Here is a 21,766-nt window from a genome sequence, read left to right on the forward strand (position 1 = left end):
CAGACTTTCATAGAATACAGCTTACATCAAAGCCATCATTTCTCTCATTCACAAATATCAATTAGTACTAATTCCATGAATAAACAAGAATCACAATACCATGAATACAATTTTCAATAATAAACAGATCATGTCTTCCACCTATGAATTTATCCATAAACAAGAATCACAATACCAGAACCAGACTTTCATAGAATACTTACACCAAGCCATCATTTCTCTCTTTCACAAATATCATATTAGTACTAATTCCATTCACAAAGATCATGGTTAAATAAATTTGCGTTCATTCTAAGCTAGCATTTACATTCTATTGAGACAAAAAAACAAGAATTACATCCTTACACAAATCGGCCAACAAAACTTACCCATTGGGTCTGAATTACGTCGATCTCTCCTTACGTATATGCATCTTTTGTATTGAACTACAAAAAAGAAAAAAAAAAGATAAATTCAACTTAAGTTTACGTCCATTTATTAAATTAAAGCTAGTACTATATAAAAAAATAAATAATTTACGTACGAGGCTAGCATATTCAACTAAAAAGTTTTACATTATCTATATAACTAAAAAGTAAAAAACCCCCTAAAGCAACACCAAAACTTCAAGCATCTAAAAAGCACACCAATGGATACAAGACTTCAATCAAATGAAACCACAAAAAACATCTCCAACTAAAAGATGCTATCGAGGGTCAATCCTAGATAATGAAGAATTTGATTCAAATTGACGAAGAAGCACAATAAATGGTTAAACAAGAGGTAACAAAAGATTCGACAATGATAATGAAGAATTAACCTAACCCACAATGCATGAATAACCCACAAACTACCATAGTGCAACCGGATTCATTTAGACAAATAATGCTTAAATATAAACTATCAAAGGATGCCTAAGAAGTTTTACTACCATAAACCAACCAAACCATAAACTACCAAAGGATGCCTAAGAATCTATTACAAAACTTTAGAACAAATAGACTTTTAAGATAAGCATCTTATAAATATTACCTTGTACTTGTTATTAATATTGTTATGAAGTCCTTTTTGTGTTTGGTGCATCTTCTCCACTTGTCAACCTTCTTAAAACATGTCCAATGCAATCTTCCTATCTTCCTTCCAAATCCTTTAGAATCAAAATTTAGCCTTACACATCAAACTTGAACCTAACAAAATGAAAAACTTCACTCAAAGTCATTTCATTATTACTCAAATGAGTTAGCTCCCAAATTCTAATTCGACTAGTTTTCAAAAGAATCTTACTCTGAAATAGTTTCGTATTTACTCGCAAAGGCTAAGAAGAGACTATTTTGAAAAAAAATAATCGCCTTGTCAAGAGAGAAGAAAAAAAGAAGATAAGAAAACAAGTAACTTATCTTCTATATGGTTCAATCACCATAATATTGCTCATTTCTCTTGTATATCCTGTTCAAATGAAAAAAAAGTATAACAACAATTAGTAACCTATCTACTATCAAGATAATTTTGATCATAAACAGAATTGATCCTCATAGATTTAGCTAGTTTATCTAGTTGCAGTTTAACGCTCAAAGCATAAGAATATTATATTTTTCACAAAGGGACTTGAGTAAACAACAAAGTACCTTCTTGAGTTGGTTTTAGTAACTCACTTCTTTTCCAACCCCAGAAGAATAACAATTGTAAGCATAAAAAAATACCTTTTTGAACTGAGACATCTGCATCCCATGTGTTGCAGCACACTGACTCTCTCATGATTGTGTTCCATGCTTGATTATGACATCCCGTTCTTCCTCAAGTATATTGAAAAGTGTTAAAACAGTAACTATTTAAAGTGAAACTGATATTTTATCTTACTTTTATCTCTCAACAAAATTGTAAACATCCTATATATAAAATATCTAAAAGAGAAATCAATGAGTTAGACGAATTTATCTCTAATATTTTTCCCTTTCTACTTCTCAAGAAATCTCAGCTCTTCTCGTGGACGTAGGCACCTCTTGCAAAACCATGTTAAAATCTTGTTGTCTACTTCTCATCCCTCACCTTGCATGCGTAAATCTGCATTATAAGTCTTTTGATCTTAAAAAAATCGCCATTATTGCTTAGCATTAAGAGCTCACAAAAATTGTACTTCAAGAACACATACATCAATAAGTAAATTTAGCTTACAATGTACTTCAAATCTCAAAAGTTATCACAAAAACTGCCATAGTGCATGAATAACCCACAAACTATCATAGTGCAACCCACAAACTCAAGCACCTTGAATCAAATCTAAACTACAAATAAATAGTACACATGAGTCATAAATGGGTGTTATATTCTAATCCAATATGGTCAAAAGAGAAATAAGCACACTAGAACTTCTCAAACAGGAATTTCCATATCATTAGAATCACTTGAAAACACTTAGAAGCTAAGCTTAAAACTGCAAGCATTCAAAAATACACTTACCAGGAACAATTTTTACGTGAATCCCTTGTTGTTGTAAGAAATCCATCTCCTCCACACCCCTTCCAAACACCTAAAAAACATACAAACAAATAAATAAAAGAAAATGAGGTGGTTGTAAGATGGTTACCATGAACTTGAAAGAAAGTGGTAGAAAGATACAAAGATGTTGGATCAAAACTCATTCTTGAAGAACAAACAACCTGATATCTTATTACCCATTTTTATAGTTTTATTCAAATTTTAATTAAAGTTGGTTTTAGTCATGTGCGAAGTTACCAACCTAGCCAGAGATTATCAATTAAAAGCATAAGCTTCAAAAAACTAGTAAATAAAATGAGCAACCTGCTTAAGTATTACTTACTTACAGTAGAAACATTTCTCTAGGCATCATTGCATCTTCAGGAGTATGGCCAATGCCTTCCAACTTAATCACTTCTAGAAACCAAGGACAGGAAAACGTACTTGGTATTATTAACTGCAAGAAAGAGGCCAATGGCCTTAAGAGATATAATTCATTGCAATATGTTTACTTACCTCTTCATTGAAAGCGTGGTTGTAGCGCTTCGGCGGAGACACGCAGATTTGATAGAGACAAGCGAATGACGATGGAACGAGCAGCAGGTCTGGTGGAGACACGCAAACGATGACGGAACGAGCAGTAGATCCAGCAGAGACACGCGAACGACGACAAAACGAACAGCAGATCGCGTGGTGAAAACAAACCGATCCGCTGAAATTTTTTGCATATCTTAGACTTGAAAACAATGCCTTCCATGTCTCTTCCAAAGGTGTCTTAAATATTGAAGAAGAAACAACAAAATATGACATTATTTTCATAATCTTTCTTTCTCAGTTCATACACAAGAAGAAAAAATAGGAAATAACCAATTTAAACATATTCGTCCAAGAAAAACAGATAGATCTCAAGAGTTGATATCAATAGATATAGTCAATTACATATCTCCAGCTCTTCTAACTCCATATAAACCATCTTTCTTAGTTTTATACTTTGTAATAACTTGAGATTCTCACTTCTTTCCAAATATATTCTCCTCAATAAACCAAATACAAACAACAACCTCCATTCTAAAAGAAAGGAAAGAAAGCAAAGCGATCCCGAGACGTACCTTACAATACCCGTCGACAAAAACCAGATGAGGTCGATTAGGCAACCCAACGACTCTCAAAGCCAGATAAGCACTATACCAATCTATAATAGTGTGAAAAAGAATTGCATACTCAAACCTCATCATCAAAAGCACAGGCTCCCCGATCCACTGTAAATGGAGCCTTTGATTCAGAAACCATTTAGAATAATTTTAATGAAGAAAAAGACAATAATGTTCACTCAAACTCAGGATAAAGAAGATCAGGTCCAAATGAAATTAGATTACTTAAAAACTGATTATTCAAAACATATTATATATTATTAATGTCAGTCCAGATTAGAGAACGAAAAGACAGAGTCAAGCCAAAATGTTTGTTATAGTTACTAAATTTGCACTCTCTTACTAAGAAATCTCTATTTAGACTCATTATCCATGTGCTGAGAAAATACTAATTAATTCCACCTTCCTAAAATGTTGATTATGAACCCAGTTATATATATATATATATATCCCAAATCACAAAAACCCATAAAATTTAATATTCTTGAACCAAACATGGAAATTCAATAGCTAATACTCTAATCTGAAAATTGGACTTCCATCAGTTTTCAAATTAAAAAATTGCAGAAATGGAAGAACGGCAGTTCCAAAATCCAACACAAAAAATATATGTTGATTATGAAGTTAGTAAATGAAATCTCAAATCACAAAAACCCATAAAACTCCATATTCTTTAGTTTAAATATGGATAATAAAAAAAAACTAATACTCTAATCTGAAAATGGGACCTTCAAAAAATAACAAAAATGGAAGAACAAATGCTCCAAAACCCAACATAACAAACAAAAGTTGATTCTGAGGTCAATAACAAAATCCCATGAAATTTTATATTCAAATGCATAAATGGAAGAACAAAAAGCTCCAGAAACCCATAAAAACTTGTATTCTACTTCTTTGCATTCAAAATTACTCCCAGAAACAACTCGAAACGATCCAAACAATGCGTGCATAATGTGCCTCTGAACTTCCCCTTCCGACACGAACCGATCAAGAAGCTCTCGAGACGATCAACAACTCGAAACGATCCAAAAGCACCGCTATGAAATTCTGACAACTCCATCTCTTCCTTTCTTCCGATCAACTCTTCAATCTGCTCGCCTGCTCTGGACATGTAAACCCTCCCCGGCCACATTCGCACCCCCCCCCCCCCCCCCCGTATGAAGCTCTCGAGAGTTTCACTATACTAGCACCGGAACCATCCGACGAGTTTTCTGGCGAGTTTAGGTTTGAAAAGATCTACACGGTGGGTGAAGCCATTGCCGAAATAGGTCTCACAGGAATGGGGAGGGATAGGGGAGTGAGACCAAGGGAGATAAGAAGGTAAGATGGGTCAGGGCTTAGAAGAATGTGGGTTTTCCGAGAAGGGGAAGCGTTTTTCAAAAGTGTGATTTTAATGAGGGGAAGTAGGAGAGGAGGTTTTGGAGTGAGAAGTGAAGTAAATGCAGAGAGTTAGAGTGTTGAAAGCGAAGAGAATGAATGAGATCTTGAGTAATAAAGCTTGGGTTTTGGCGTTCAGAGAGGGAAATGTAAAAAATGTGGGGGAGGGGGGGGAATAGAAAGTTAGAGGAAAAAGTGAAGCGGGTCTTTAATGTTGGTTTAAAACCGACATTAAAGGTACCCCTACAATGTCGGTTTAAAACCAACATTAAAGATCCGCTTTTTGAAAGAAAAAAAAAAACCGATATTATACATCTGATTTCACTTTTTCCAACCAACATTAAAGCCCAAAATTCTTGTAGTGAGGAAAAATATCATTATTAATGTCCATCGTTAAGGCAGTCAATAACATTCCAGCAAATTTACACTTTAAAAATATCCTATCAACAAAAATATTTGGTCTATAGTATGTTCAACATTCAATTGATGACCCCATAGCCGTGAAACAATATTTGAAATGATCTTTCGAATCTAATTCATATTCAGTAAATGACTCTACGGAAAAAAAAATAAAGTAGAAAAAATAAAGAACTTAATATATAGGTGCATGCATAAGCTCTACATTGATATACTAAGTAATAGGCTAATAGGTATATTAATCAACTGATTACTATAAAACTGATCAATGACATACCAAAGTAAATAAAAGAAACCAAATATGGATTCATTTCTTTTAACTTCAAAAAGAACTTGGGAATCAAGGTATAAGAATCACCAACATCTCCTTTCAACATCTTGATAATTGATTATTTTGCCCTCCAAGCTTTATAATAACTAACAACAACCCAATAATTCATTTGCATGTGATGTATTATACCTTTTGGTGTTGAATATTTATACTATATCTAAAATTTTCAACCATATAATGACTAATAAATTGTGAAGATGCCTGCCTGTGAGAAGCACAAACCATCAAAGAGCAATTATGTTCACCAATGTACTTTCAATTCATCAACAATTCACCACTCTTATATTGTGATGCTCTGACAAACCATTGGCAACCATCTTGAGTACATTTCAACTCAACATATTATAAACTCAAAACTATTCTTTACAGCTATGAACTGAAATGACTTCAACAAAATTTCTTTACTAGCAAACAAGCCTTCTTCTTCAAAGACAATCTAGAAGACATATTGTTAATACGAAAATCTTAAATATAATATTATAAAATATAAGATATATATATATAATATATATATATATATATATATATATATATATATATTATATATATATAATATATATTAATTTCACCTTTCAAAATTATTCTCAATTACAGAAGAAGGGAGAAACAACTGAAACCTCTAAAAAGCATATTCACAGAATGAGCAATTAAAGGATATTCCATAAATTCATCCTTAACCACAATAATATGCATTTGTTATCTTCAACAATCTTAGCAACATGTTAAACTTCAGTACTACCTAAGTTTAATAAAACTGAAAGTTCAATACATGACTGAAGTTTAAGTTCCTTCCATATGAAGTTAACAAAATATTCAAAAAAACATCGCTTCCTCAACTAAAACTCAAATAATTTTGTAACCTACATAGATTGTCAAACATCCCGTTGACCATTATGGAAAACGGTTGTTGAAAGTTTAACCATAGCTACAAAATGCTGCAAAAAAAAAAAAAAAAAACTAATAATAATAATAAGATATAACTCAAAATGGTAATTTGATAGAAATAAGATATCATTCCATTGTATTATTTGATTGCCATCAGAAAGTAATCACATGAAAATCAAATATAAATCAGATAACAAACACAATGATATAACTTATATTGATATATTCGTAAATAATACAAAAGATAGTCATCACATGACTATTAAATAACAATCAAATAGAAATCACTAACTACTAAGTAGTAAATAAAAACCAGATGCTAATAAAAAAAAATACAAACTATGTATTATCAAATAGAAATCAGATAGCAATCATAGAATAAGATATAATGATATTCTTCTCTGCTTTTGAAAAAAAAAAAAAAAAAAAACATCACAAACATAGAAGGTAGAATAAACTTCTTGTGCTTCAAGAAATCGTAAAAAAAATATATTAAAAAAACTGAAACAATCCTATAAAACAAAAATAACTAAGAATTAATCAAATTAAAGGTTGGAGTTCATCTAACGAAGCTCAGAATTCCACAAAAACAAAATAACAGCTAACAGAATAGTGATGATATAGAAAAAAAATAAGAAAGTAAAGAATCCACAAATTTGAGATATTGAGAAATTTGAAAACAAACCATCCACAAATTCGAATTTCTTGAGTTTGTTTTCGAGAAAAAAAAACTTCCACAAATGGATTGAGAAATTAGAAATAAAAACCTTAGAAATTCAAAATCAAAACGTAATCGAAATCTGAGAAATTCGAAAACGAACCTAAAAAATTCGGAATCAAAACGTAATCAAAATCAATTGAGTACGATTTTTAGGGTTGGTTGTTGCAGAAACCATCCATAAATTCGAATTTTTCGAGTTTATTTTTTTAAAAAAAAAACTCCACAAATCGACTGAGAAATTAGAAATCAAAACCCCGGAGAAAGTTGAATGCGAAATTCAAAAAAACGGGAGAAAGTTGAATGCGAAATTCAAAATCGGCTGAGAAATTGAATGCGATTTTTAGAACTGATTGTTGCAGAAGTTGAATGTTGATGAAGGAGGGAAAATGCGGGAGGAGAGAATTTCACCCAATTAGGATTTGAAAAATATAGTTTGTGAGGGTACTTTTGGAATAAAGAAAAAAGTCACACAAGAAAACGCAATCTGAATATTTTGTTTATATTTTTATTTTTTTTGTTATATTTGTAATTTTTTTTTAAAAAAAAATGATGATATGAATACTAAGGTATATGTTAAAAAGCTACCTTATGCAATTTTTTTTCTTTCATTAATAAAAGGAATTATTATTATATTTATAATTTTATACGATAAAGTATATCATTAATTCATGGGTTTTTGCATGTGTCATATTATATTATGTAGCAGCGTGTACTATTATTTAGGTTAAATAAAATATGATTTCAAAAGCCTCTTTAATATAGTTTTTAAAAAGTTGAATTCAAAATCTTAGTCTGTGAAGCTCTCTCTAATTTTTTACCTAAATTATGTAAATGTTGCCTCTAGTGAAACAAAATTGGTCCTTAAACTTATTGACTCATAGGATTTTCCACTTCGAATGGACAATAGCAGCATCAAATTTAGTTTCTCATATAAGTAATATACTATGATAAGATTGTTTAGTTTAGAAATTTGTCAACATGCTTTATTGATGGTTGAATATTGAAATGTTTATCCATGTGAATATATCACATTTATACAATGTGATATATTAGTGTTTCAAAATTTTTAAATTCTTAAGAAACAGTTTTAAGAAAGTATTACGTTCACATTGAAATAACATGAATTAACTAACTTTCAATTTGTTTAAATATTTATTACAAATTCAATTGTATCTAAATATATTTTTTCATTATTTTATACATATTGTTATAAAATTAATTTGATATATTTTTTTTTATATTCTCAATGTTTTCAAATTTTCATATAGAAATACATAAAAATAGCTTGTTATACTTAAAATAAGTTAACAAACACCCTGATTTATTTTGTAATTAAGCTTTAATTTATTTTGTAATTAAGCTTTAATTTATGTTAGACTATTTGGATAAATTGAAATATGAGATTTATGTATTTGGCTAAGTTAAAATCTAATTTAATTATTTAGAATTAATTAAGTTTTATTTTGGCTTGCATTTTGAGATTTGATTATCTATGGTGATAATTCAATTTGTTTGATGGAGGTTTTAAAAGAAAATATATTTGGAAGAAGAATGGAGAATTTGGAATTTAAAAAGGAAAAGGAAAGGGGTTTTAAGTATATTTATATTTACATGTGGGAAAGAAAAAAGAAAAAAAAAAAAAAAAAAAGAGAAAAGGAATTAGAATTTTTTTTTCCTCTCTCTCTCCAGCCGTGTGACCCACCCAGCAGTTCGCGCACAACTGCCTAGCCTAAGCAGCCACTCATTCAATCGTCGTTCCGGTCGGCCACCGTTGAGTTCGCAGACCACCACTGCCTATTCTTACAAAATCTTGAGTTTGGGTAAGAGTTGGTTTATTTTGGGCAAGAATTGGGTTTTTCAGGATTTTTGGGGTGTCACTTTGTGTTGGAAGCAATTTTGGTTAATACCCATTGTGTGGACTTCCAGTATTAGGATTTTGGAAGATTTTAGGGCGTTGCATTCTTTTTGACGAAAAATCTTTGGAGTTAGGTAAGTTTTGTTATTGGTTGGTTATCCTTTGGACTTAAACCCCAGGGAAATATTTAATCTTGAACTCACTTTCTAGACCATAGTTGCTAAACTAAACTTGTGGTTAATGTCATAGGATTGATTTGAGTTTTATCCAAGGGTTATTAAGGAGTTATTTGCGCTAACTTTTGAGATCAAGTTGAGGTAAGTGGTACTATTATGAGTATTATGAGCATGTTTGAATTTCTAATCAGTACTGAAATTATGCATGTGATGCATGAATAGACCAATAGGGCAATTTACCGTCTCGCCTTGACGCCTGTTTTATTTCAGAGGACCGACGAGTCTAGTTTAATGTTTGGCGGTGTGCCTACGGGCCACTAGACATACGTGAGTCGACAGGTTTACGTTCATGTTATTTTTCATGTTTGACGGTGTGCTTACAGGCCGCTAGACATGCGTGAGTCGACAGGTTCACGCTCATGTTATTTTTCATGTTTAACGGTATACTTATGGGCCGCTAGACATACGTGAGTTGACAGGTTCACGTTCATGTTATTTTCATGTTTGACAGTATGCCTACGGGCCGCTAGACATGCGTGAATCGACAGGTTCACATTCATGTTATTTTTCATGTTTGACGGTGTGCCTACGGGCCGCTAGACATGCGTGTCAAGGCAAGACAATACGCCTTTTGGTTTCTTTTCATCATCTAAAACCGATGTAGTTGTTTGAGCCACGGGCCATCATTCTCTGCTCGTGGATGCATAGCCTAATCCAGGTAATGGGATCACTTACTGAGTATTTTATACTTAACCTTTATCTTTATGGCAAGGTTACTCGGGCGACTGACAAGAGGAATCCATGACAGTGCCAAAGGAACTAGAATCGCTTCCGCATTTGAACCTTTATGTTTTCTCACGTTTTATCTTGTTATATTTATTATTTTTCTTTATTATTTACTTCATGTTAAAGGGTACCCGGGTCGAACGATTTAAGATCTTGAAATAATGGCAGAATAGTTTCTTATACACTTAAGCAGTCCAAAATCAGGATATTTTATTTTATTGTCCTCAATGTGAATATTTATGCATGCATGCAGTAACGATTCCCTTCTTAGTAGTCCTAGGAAGTGGGGGTGTTACAGCTGGTATCAAATCCTGAGTTTTGGGTTCTATAGACTAACTTATTATATAAGTCTAGGTTGTTCCTTTTGGCCTATAACGGATTCTTTGCCGTTGTCAGATATGTCCCTTATGAAAAATATCTAGAATAATATGCACCCGAGTATATAGCATTTATGATTGCATTTGATGTGTTTTGCTGGTAAGGAAAGTAGCTAGGGGTGGTTGTGAACAACTGTCAGGAAATGATTCATGTTAGGGGAAGAGGCAGTCATAGGGTTACCGGAAGGGGGCGCATTCCCGAAGAGCAGAATCCGACAGTTCAGGATCAAGATCCTCATGATGAGGATCCACAAATTCAAGATGCACAAGTTCAGGACCCTTCGATACCAGAGGATTCCTTGTCGTCGAGAGACCCCCCAGGGTCAGGTTGGTAGCGAACTGTAACTGGCATAAGCTAAACAATGATGCAAGCATGGATAGAATGCAATGATGCCATACAATGCTTAAGATGCGGTGATTCTAAATAGGCTTATGGATTGTGATGAATGATGGATCATTCAAGCTCATGTTACCATAAACTCAATGACTTGGAATGGGAATGGAATGTGGATGTTGTGTTATGCTTATTCAGACACACTTTATTTATGCGATACTACTTCTAGATATGCATTATTTATGAGAATATTGTAGTATACTATGTGTTGTCACAAGTTTCCTTGCGTTGAAACCAAGTATAATTCCACCGCAAGTTTCTCGGTGTGATCCGAGGTCGAACACAGGGATTGTTTTAGGTTAAATGTGTTATATTTGTGATATATGCGACCGAGGGTTTTTCAAATTAATAAAAGTTGTGTGTACAAGTATTTAAAAATGTGATAAAGTAAATTGTGCAGAAAAGTAAAGATAAGCAAGAAAAATGCAATAATAAAATAAATTGCGATAAAAGTAAAGTGCGATAAAATAAACCTAAGCTATGATGATACAAGATACACAGGTTACATGATACAAGATACCGAGGTTGAGACTGACTGTGAAGAATATACAAAGATCGTGTTATGTGGTGGAAAGGCTTATGTGCAAAGCAGAAAGAGAAAGGATAATTAATATAAATATCGCAAGTTCCTTAATTGCATTAAAGACATAAGTACGGTTCCGCTTTCCCTTGGCGTATACCTTTCGATGATCGGCCGCATTCCTACATCTCTGTGGTGAAATAGGGACGAACGTAATGAACGCAAGGTTGCTTCCATCTCTGGAAGTACTTCTTGCTTTAGTTAACGCATTCTTCTAACCTTCTCTCGACAGATCAGAATAACATCTTCACTTCTACTCTCACAGGTGAAGATGTCGTCTAGCATGCTTTAGCTAAACATCTTTATTTCTTGGCACAGATTAAGTTACTTGTTTAATTCATATTAATCACCAAGGGATTAAGAAAACGTCGTGGAGAAAGCGATTAATGAAGGAACGGAAATAGACAAAAATGTGGAAATGAGAATGATCATGACAATTAACTATAAATTCAAGCGTCCGATACATGGTTGTGAATGATTTAGACTAAAAAGATGAAGTACAATTGATGAATAAGAGTTAGAAACAAATACAGAAGAGTGTCAACGTCTTGACACCGATCTAGATGGAGAGGTTGCTTGCCGGCGTAGATGGATTGAACGGAAGGATGAGCTTCCTTCTCAGGCTTGCTCAACTAGTAGAGTTGATCTAGGTACAGAGCTTCACGGCGGGGATTTGGAATGATTCGCCCTGAGACTCACCTCTCGGTCTTGTCTTTTTTCTTCCTGGATCTTCTCCGATCAGCACTTAAATCAGCCTCTCTCTCAATAGGCTCGTATCAATTATCCCCCGTATCAAGTATATCTTTCGTGAATTCTTTGAGGGTATTTATAGATGAAAGCTTTAACTCTCTGACTTGTGGTCCCCACTTTATTATTATGGAAATTCTGAAAATGGTGGAATAAATATTCCTTCTGTTATGCAATCAGTCCGTTGAAAATACACAACGGTTAGTTGTACACGTGTCAAAATCCTCCGCGATTGCATTGCTCATTTGCATCTTTCGATCGTGTGCTCACATGTGGTGTTGTTTTTTATTACTGCATAAGGTTGAGAAGTTCAGCTCTGGATCGATTGTCGCATGCGCCGTTATTGCATTGATCGTCTATTCATTCTTGAATGATGGGCGCAATGCAACATAGATGCGTTAATCTTTTTCTCTTGAGCCATGAACGCACAGGTGACCAGATTTCCTGCAAAACATACTTGAAATATTCTTTTCTACCATCTTGATGGTGTCAGTAGGTGTATTGACGGCAATTTATAATTATTGTATTTCTTAGCTAATTTTCATACAATCGACGCATATTTTCTCTCTTTTGGCCGTAATATTTGAATAAGGCAGCATAAATAACTTGTATTTCTACAAGCTATCACGAACCCAGACACGAAGTAGAGCCCAGCACACGGTCACGCCACCACAGACGCAGGCCACCCCAGTCATTCCATTAGAGTTTACCGATTGGGCAACCACTATTGGGGAAGCAGTTACATCAACTGTGTTGAGTAAAGTAAAGGACATGCTAGATGAACGGCTGGGCCAATTTGCCCAATTCCAACAAACACCAGATGAACGGCTGGGCCAATTTGCCCAATTCCAACAAACACCACCACCACAAGATCAGATGCTACAAGTCTAGACTTAGAACATGGTCCAAAACCAAAGATGTTAGGCCTTTCGTGGAGGCCAAGCATTTGCGAGATTTCAGGAAGTACAACCCCAGCACCTTCAGTGGGTCACTAAAGAACCCTACCAATGCAGAGTTATGAATATCCACGATTGAAACGATCTTTCATTATATGAAATGCTCAGAAGATCAGAAAGTGCAATGTGTCATTTTCATACTTACCGACAAAGCACAAATTTGGTGGCAGTCGGCAGAAAGAATGTTGGGTGTGGGAGGGGAACCGGTGACATGGGAGCAGTTCAAGAAGTGCTTTCACGGGCATTTGGGGCGGGACCTTCCTCAGGTCAAAAGAGGAAGGCAGATCAGAAGGCTTTCGAGCCTCACCCCCATCAGAAGATTCAAAGCTCAGACAGACCGCTTCGACACTTTAAGTAGCAAGCTACCGAGGTAGGAATGGTAGAAAGAAATCGGCTGGTGTGTAGCTCGTGTGGAAGATGCCACTGGGGACGATGTTTGGCAGGCACCGGGGTTTGTTTTCATTGCAAGCAGGAGAGGCACTCGATAGATAGATGCCCTATTAGAAGCACGTTCGTTACAAGAATCAGTTTGTAGGCCATGAACAGAGGAGTTCGGGTAGGCCTTAGCATCAACAAGGTCGTGTTTACTCAACCACCCGGTAAGAGGCCGAGAAAGCAGGCACTATTGTGACAAGTACGCTCTCAATCTTGGGACACTTTGCGCTGGTATTGTTTGATTCTAGTTCATCCCATTCGTTTATATCATCGTTATTTGTTAAGCATGCCATGTTAGAATTAGAGCCCTTTCACTATATGTTGTTGGTATCCACTTCGTCTGGAGAAATTATGTTAGCAAAAGAGAAGATAAAAGCATGTCAGATTGAAGTAGCGAGTCATACACTGGATGTGACTTTAATAGTATTAGACATGTGAGATTTTGATGTGATTTTGGGCATGGATTGGCTTGCTGATAATCATGCTAGTATAGACTGCTCTTGCAAGGAGGTGATTTTTAACCCTCCCACGGGAGCCAGCTTTAAATTTAAAGGGGTGGGGACCATGGTCCTGCCCAAAGTGATTTCTGACATGAAAGCCCAGATGTTGCTTAACCAAGGTATCTGAAGTATCTTGGCTAGTGTCATTGACACTATAGAGCCTGAGGTCTCCTTGACTTCAGAGTCAGTGGTACGAGACTACCCATATGTCTTTCCAGAGGATCTCCCAGGTCTGCCACCGCATCGGTAGATAGACATTGCTATCGAGTTAGAGCTAAGCATGACTTCTATCTCGAAAGCTTCGTACAGAATGGCTCCAGCAGAACTGAAGGAGCTTAAGGTTCAGTTGCAAGAATTGTTGGATAAGGGTTTCATACGCCCTAGTGTGTCCCCTTGGGGTGCGCACTTTTTGTGAAAAAGAAAGATGAGTCATTACGGCTTTGCATTGACTACAGGGAATTAAATAAGGTGACTATAAAAAACAAGTATCCGGTTCCTAGGATTGACGACTTGTTTGACCAGTTGCAGGGTGCTACAGTATTTTCTAAGATTGATCTTCGGTCAGGATATCATCAGTTGAGGATAAAGGACAGTGATATTCCTAAGACAACTTTTCGTTCGAGGTATAGGCATTATGAGTTCATCGTGATATCATTTGGGTTGAATGCTCCTGCAGTATTCATAGACCTGATGAATAGGGTGTTTAAGGAATTTCTTGACACCTTTATGATAGCCTTCATAGATGACATTTTGGTTTATTCCAAGACAGAGGCGAAATACAAGGAGCATTTACGAAAGGTTCTAGAGACCTTAAGGGCGCAAAAGTTACATGCTAAGTTTTCCAAGTGCGAGTTTTGGCTAAAACATGTGTCCTTTCTAAGGCATGTGGTATCTAGGGAAGGTGTATCTGTTGACCCCGCAAAGATCGAGACAGTCACGAGTTGGCCTCTCCAACCACAGTCGAAGAGGTACGCAGTTTCTTGGGGTTAGAGGGCTATTATCATCGTTTGGTGAATGACTTTTCCCGTATAGCCACCCCTCTGACCCAGTTGAGCAGAAAATGAGCTTCCTTTATTTGGAGTAAGGCTTGTGAGGATAGTTTTCAGGATCTCAAGCAAAGATTTGTTACTGCTTCAGTTCTCACTGTACCGGATGAAACAGGAGGTTTTGTTATTTATAGTGACGCCTCCAAGAGAGGTTTAGGGTGCATATTGATGTAGCAAGGTAAGGTAGTTGTTTATGCCTCTCGTCAGTTAAAGAACCATGAACTGAACTATCCCACACATGATTTGGAATTGGCAGCCGTGGTTTTTGCTTTAAAAATATGGAGGCACCACTTGTATGGCAAGAAGATACAGATACTTCTTCACTCGGAAGGATTTAAACATGAGGCAGCATAGGTGGTTGGAGCTAGTGAAGAACTATGATTGTGAGATTCTGTACCACCCAGGGAAGGAAAATGTAGTGGCAGATGCTCTAAGTAGAAAGGTAGCCCATTCAGCAGCCCTTATCACCAGATAGATCCGGTTATGTAAGGATCTTAAGCAGATCGAGATAGCAGTGGTGGTAGGGGAGATCTCTGCGCAGTTAGCACAATTATCGGTACAACTAAATTTGAGTTAGATAATCATTGATGCTCAATGCAGTGATCCTTATTTGGTTGAGGTAGCACAACAGGTGAAGGCAGGGCAGGGTGGTGAGTTCTCCTTATCCGCAGATAATGGTCTTACTTTTCGGAGACGCTTATGTATACTAATAGACGGTGACCTCAAGAACGATCTGTTATGGGAGGCTCATAACTCCTCATTTTCGATACATCCTAGCAGTACCAAAATGTACCAGGACCTAAACGTTGTTACTGGTGGAATAACATGAAAGTGGAGATAGCAGAGTTTGTCAGTAAGTGCTTGGTGTGTCAGCAAGTAAAGGCCCCAAGACAAAAGCCAGCAGGCTTGTTGCAACCTTTGAGCGTACCAGAATGGAAGTGAGATAATGTCTCGATGGACTTCATTGTGGGTTTGCCGCGAACTGCGAAGGGTTTTACAATAATTTGGGTTATAGTGGACAGACTCACCAAGTTGGCATATTTCATTCCAAGGAAGCCTACATATTCAGTGAATAGGTGGGCACAGTTGTATATGGAAGAAGTGGTAAGATTTCACGAGGTACCAGTGTCCATCGTGTTTGATAGGGACCCTCGATTTACCTTCAGCTTTTGGAAGAGCCTTCAGGCAGCATTGGGTACTCGTTTGGGTTTCAGTACGGATTTTCACCCACAAATTGACGGTCAAACTGAGCGTTTAAACTAGACTGGAGGATATGTTACGTGCTTGTGCGTTAGAGTTTGCAGGAAGTTAGGACTCTCACCTGCATTTGATATAGTTTACCTATAATAATAGTTATCAGGTAACCATTGTCATGACGCCATTTGAGGCCTTTTATAGGAAGAGTTGTAGGTCACCCTTATGCTGGGATGAGGTTGGTGAATGAAAATTACTAGGACCTGAGTTAGTACAAACCACAAACGGTGCAATACAGAAGATTAGGGCCCGAATGTTGACGGGTCAAAGTAGGCAGAAGAGTTACGCTAATGTTAGGCGTAAAGATCTGGAGTTTAAGTAGGTGAAAAGTATTTTCTGAAGTGGCACCTATGAAGGGGTGTTGAGATTTGGCAGGAAGGGTAAGTTGAACCCTCGGTTCATCAGGCCATTTAAGATCCTAGAACGGGTTGTTCTATAGCTTCCGGTTGGCCTTGCCCCATCCCTTTCTACGGTTCACAATGTTTTTCATGTTTCTCGTTGAGGAAGTACATAACAAACTCATCTCATGTTGTGGATTATGAGCCTTTGCATTTGAATGAGAACCTGAGCTACGAAGAGGAGCCCACTCAAATCTTGGCTAGGGAAGTGAAAGTTTTGCGCAACAAGGAGATAGCTTTGGTAAAGGTCATCGAGTTCGAGGAAGCAACGTGGAGCCGCGAGGACGACGTGAGGCGCATTATCCCGAGCTTTTTCAGGATTAAAACTTTCAAGGACGAAAGTTTCTTAAGGGAGGTAGAATGTAACACTCCGATTTATTTTTAATTAAGCTTTAATTTATTTTGTAATTAAATTTTAATTTATGTTGGACTACTTGATAAATTGGAATATGAGATTTATATATTTGGCTAAGCTAAAATATAATATAATTATTTGGAACTAATTAAGTTTTATTTTGACTTGCATTTGAGATTCGATTATCTATGGAGATAATTCAATTTATTTGATGGAGGTTTTAAAAGAAAAAATATATTTTGGAAGAGGAATGGAGAATCTGGAATTTAAAAAGGAAAAGGAAAGGGGTTTTAAGTATATTTATATTTACATATGGGAAGAAAAAAAAAAAGAATTAGAATATTTTTTTTCTTCTCTCTCTCCTCGGTCGTGCGCCCCCCTTCATTTTTCGTTTTCGTTTTTCTTTTTCTTCAAGAACTGTGGCCCTAGCCGCCACCTAGCTTCACCATCACCGCCAGCCCAGTCGAGCATCTCCACGGTTGTGCGTTGCCAGTTGCCGTCGCCGTCCTCTAGCTGCACCTCGCCGCTAGAGTCTTCGCCGAACGCCGCTGCCATTCCGCCACCGTGAGCTTCGACGATTCCAACCGATTTCGAGTCACCGTGAACCGAAGTCGCTAGCCACGCGATATGTCCTTCACGCGGTTTAGAGTCAAGTCGTTCCCCGCCGATAGCCTCTCGCCAGCAGTTCGCGCACGGTCACCCTAACCTCCGATCGAAGCAGTCGCTCGTTTCAGTCGGCGCTGGACTGAGTTCCGTCGTCGTTCCGTTCAGCCACCGTTGAGTTCGTCGACCGCCACTGCCTATTCTTGCAAAATCTTAGAGTTTGAGTATGAGTTGGTTTATTTTGGGCAAGAATTGGGTTTTTCAAGATTTTTGGGGTGTCACTTTGTGTTAGAAGCAATTTTGGTTAATACTCATTGTGTGGAATTTGAGGATTAGGATTTTGGAAGATTTTGGGGCTTTGCTATCAAGGAAGAGACCATTATTTTCAACTGTAAGTTTTTGGAGTTGAGTAAGTTTTGTGTAGGTTGATTGGTTATCCTTTGGACTTAGACCGGATTTATTTAATCTTGGATTCACTTTCTAGGCCATAGTTACTAAACTAAACGGTTAATGTCACAGGATTGATTTGAGTTTTATCCAAGGATTGATTTGAGTTTTATCCAAGGATTATTAAGGTATTATTTGTGCGGACTTTTGAGATCAACCTAGATTAGATTTATAAAGTTAATTAATGGACTTTAGAAGCATGATTTTATCATTGTGATATACTTGTTGCATGACAATTATGAGTATTATGAGCATGTTTGAATTTCTAATCAGTATTGAAATTATGTATGTGATACATAAATAGACTAATAAGGCACCATCTCGCCTCTTTTATTTTAGAGGACCGCGGGTCTAGTTTCATGTTTGACGGTGTGCCTACAGACCGTTAGACATATGTGAGTCGACATGTTCACGTTCATGTTATTTTTCATGTTTGACGGTATGTCTACGGGCCGCTAGACATGCGTGTCAAGACAAGACAGAACGTCTTTTGGTTTCTTTTCATCATCTAAAATCGATGTAGTTATTTGAGCCACGGGTCATCATTCTCTGTTCATGGATGCATAGCTTGATCCCGATAATGGGATCATTTACTGAGTATTTTATACTTAACCTTTATCTTTATTTTTTTTCAGGTAAGGGCAAGGATACTCGTGCGACTGACAAAAGAAATGTCAGCTAAAGGAACTAGAATAGCTTCCGCATTTGAATCTTTATATTTTCTCACGTTTTATCTTGTTATATTTTATTTTATTTTATTTTATTGTCCTCAATGTGAATATTTATGCATGCAGTAACAATTCCCTTCTTAGTAGTCTTAGGAAGTGTGCTTGTTACAAAAAAAAACTCTAAATCTCATCTTATTCATCTTCTTCACTTAGCCAACTTTTTTCACATGTTTCCTGCTTTTGTTTCTACTTTAAACATGATTTTCAACAATAATATTTTGAGATTGATTGTGTTTAAAGTTAGCTTTCAAGATTCTATGAACAAAATGGTCACATGGAATGAAGATGATGAAACTCTATACAACTGGTTTGGTGTCAAACACAATCATATTTCTAATAGTCGCATCGTTATGAAGTTGCAATTCCTTTAAACACTAACTTGCTAACTATTTGACCGGTACAATCAACTTTGCTCTTTCTCACCTTGAAGGACATTCATAAGAGACCTCCATCGCCTGATCGTCGTCTTCCCTTTCATACATGCATTCTATAGGTAGCCAGTTAAATATCACACATAATGATTTTTAATTTTTGCTTCTAGCATGTTTAGATATTGTGCATTTATGGTTCTAGAATGTTTAGGTAGAGTGTATTTGTGGTTTTAGAATATTTAGACAGAGTGTATTTGGTATTTGAATTATTTTTTAAGCAGTGTATCTTTGCATTCTCATTTATACTTAATTTTATTATTTTAGGGTAATTTTGTCATTTATTGATTAGTATTTTCCATTATATAAATTTTTTTTTGCTATTTTTATAATTTTAAATTTATTTTTTCTATTTTTCTAAATAAAATTTTAAAATTTGTTATTTCTCTTGTCAGTCCGTAGATCAAATTCCTCAAAATAGAGGGCCAAAGAAGTAGAAGTTGATGGGCAAGTGGATGCGAGCCCAATTTTGCCTTTCATCGTTAATTGGGCCGCCCAAATGAATGCCCAAAAGTCCCAATTGTGTAGTTCTGATATATGTGGAATGATTAATATCATTTTATAAATTTTTTTTTATCATCAATAAAAAAAAATTATCTGTATTTGTAAATTTTATACTATAAAGTATATCATCACTAATTCATGGCTTTTTGCATGTGTCATATTTTATTATGTGGCAGTGTGCTATTATTTAGGTTAAATAAAATATTATTTCAAAAGCCTCTTTAACATAGATTTTAAAAAAGTTTAATTTAAAATCTTAGTTTGTGAAGCTTTCTCTAATTTGCTACCTAAATTATGTAAGTCTTGTTCAATTTAGAAATATGCTGTTAACAAAATATGCTTTATTGATGGTTGAATTTGGAATGTTTGTATATGCGAATATGTAACATTTATATAATGTGTTATTATTGATTTAAGTTTTAGAACTCTTTTAAGAAGGTGTTATGCTCAAATTGAAATAACATGAATTAATGATTATCTTGTAACAAACCTACAAAACTTAAGAAAAGATTAGCATAACAATAAAAAGATACATAAAACTAATTAATATCATAGTTGAACTCATCGAGAGTAAACCATAAAATATAAAGGGGCCCGTTTGAATTAAGTTAAGAAAAAAAATATTTTTCAAAAAACTCATTTTTATTAAAATATTTTTGACAAAAATTGTTGAAAATATACTTTACAAGTTATTTTGAATGATGGTTAAAAACTTTAAGTTTTTCTAAAAGAACTTATTTTTTAAATTAAACACCTGAGAGAAAACATACCCAAAATTTCACAAAAATGTTTTAAATTTATTATTAAAGGTAGGTAAAAGATGCGCGTGAAATTAAAATAGACAAGAAAAGATGATGATTGGATTTGACAAAGAGGCCCAAGTTGGGGAGCATTTGGACAGACAAGAGTCGAGCCCAATTACCATACCCATAAATGGGCCGAGGCCCAAACAAGATTAGTGGAGCCGACATGTAGCCAGTATGAAGGAGCGCAACACCGGTTTCCGACAAGACGACTGGGAAATAGAGTAGTACAGTGAGGACTGAACACCTGGTCAGAAAAGGGTGTGTTATGAAAGATTTAGGGAATCTCTTTGTGGGACCCCCTCAGAATTTTTAGGGTAATGTTTTCTAAATGAAACTTGTTATTCATAGTTGTTTATTGGGAAATGTTTTCTTCCAATAATTTGAAGAAGTGCTTTTGAGTCTTTGACTACTAAACAGTTTTTAATTCAAGTGTGTGATGGAAAAATAAGTGTTTTCTTGATATAACAACTTAAATAGGTTTAGATCTATGCACGAGCTAGAGGCATGTGTCCTCGAACTTGGAAAAAAAAAAAGAGAGAGAGAGACAGACTTTGGTTCATAATTAATGAACTTATTCTATGAAATTTATTTTTAGTAATTTTATATATGAAACGTATTTTCTTTTCAAAATTTAACTATCATGCATTGTTTATAGAATTTTTCAAAATGATTGTAAAAGTTGGGATATTGAGAATACAAATAAATCTAGTTATGCTTGACAAGGTCGACTTAGCTTGAACTAGAGATGTTCAAATAATCTGATAATCTGAATAATCCGGACTACCCAATCCAAAATATAAGGGTTTGGTCAGTTTTGTTCTTGAATTGGATTAAGCTTTTTCTATTTTTGTTGAGTTGGGTTGGGTCGAGCGTTGCTAAAAAAAAATATTGGACCCAACCCAACCCAATCCGAATTTTATATATATATTAATAATAAATATTTATATTTGTTTAAAATTTGATTACTTTATATTGATTAATTTGTGAATTTTTAATACTTTTTAAAAAATTGTTATGATATTTGTCTTTGTTGAAAATTTATAATAAATATCATA

At 35.2% G+C, this 21,766-nt stretch overlaps 1 long non-coding RNA gene and 1 pseudogene across 1 annotated transcript; one reads left to right on the forward strand and one right to left on the reverse strand.

The window, feature by feature from the left end:
• Positions 1 to 1,372: 1,372 nt before the first annotated feature.
• Positions 1,373 to 13,197, reverse strand: LOC120073467 (annotated as a pseudogene).
• A 4,338-nt stretch (positions 13,198 to 17,535) lies between these two features.
• On the forward strand, positions 17,536 to 19,125 carry LOC120074426. Its single transcript, XR_005480994.1, has 2 exons — positions 17,536 to 18,373; positions 18,881 to 19,125. It is a non-coding gene; the product is annotated as an uncharacterized LOC120074426 (long non-coding RNA).
• The last annotated feature ends 2,641 nt before the right edge of the window (positions 19,126 to 21,766 follow it).

Source organism: Benincasa hispida, chromosome 3, assembly GCF_009727055.1.
Source record: "Benincasa hispida cultivar B227 chromosome 3, ASM972705v1, whole genome shotgun sequence".
Taxonomy (NCBI): Eukaryota; Viridiplantae; Streptophyta; class Magnoliopsida; order Cucurbitales; family Cucurbitaceae; genus Benincasa; species Benincasa hispida.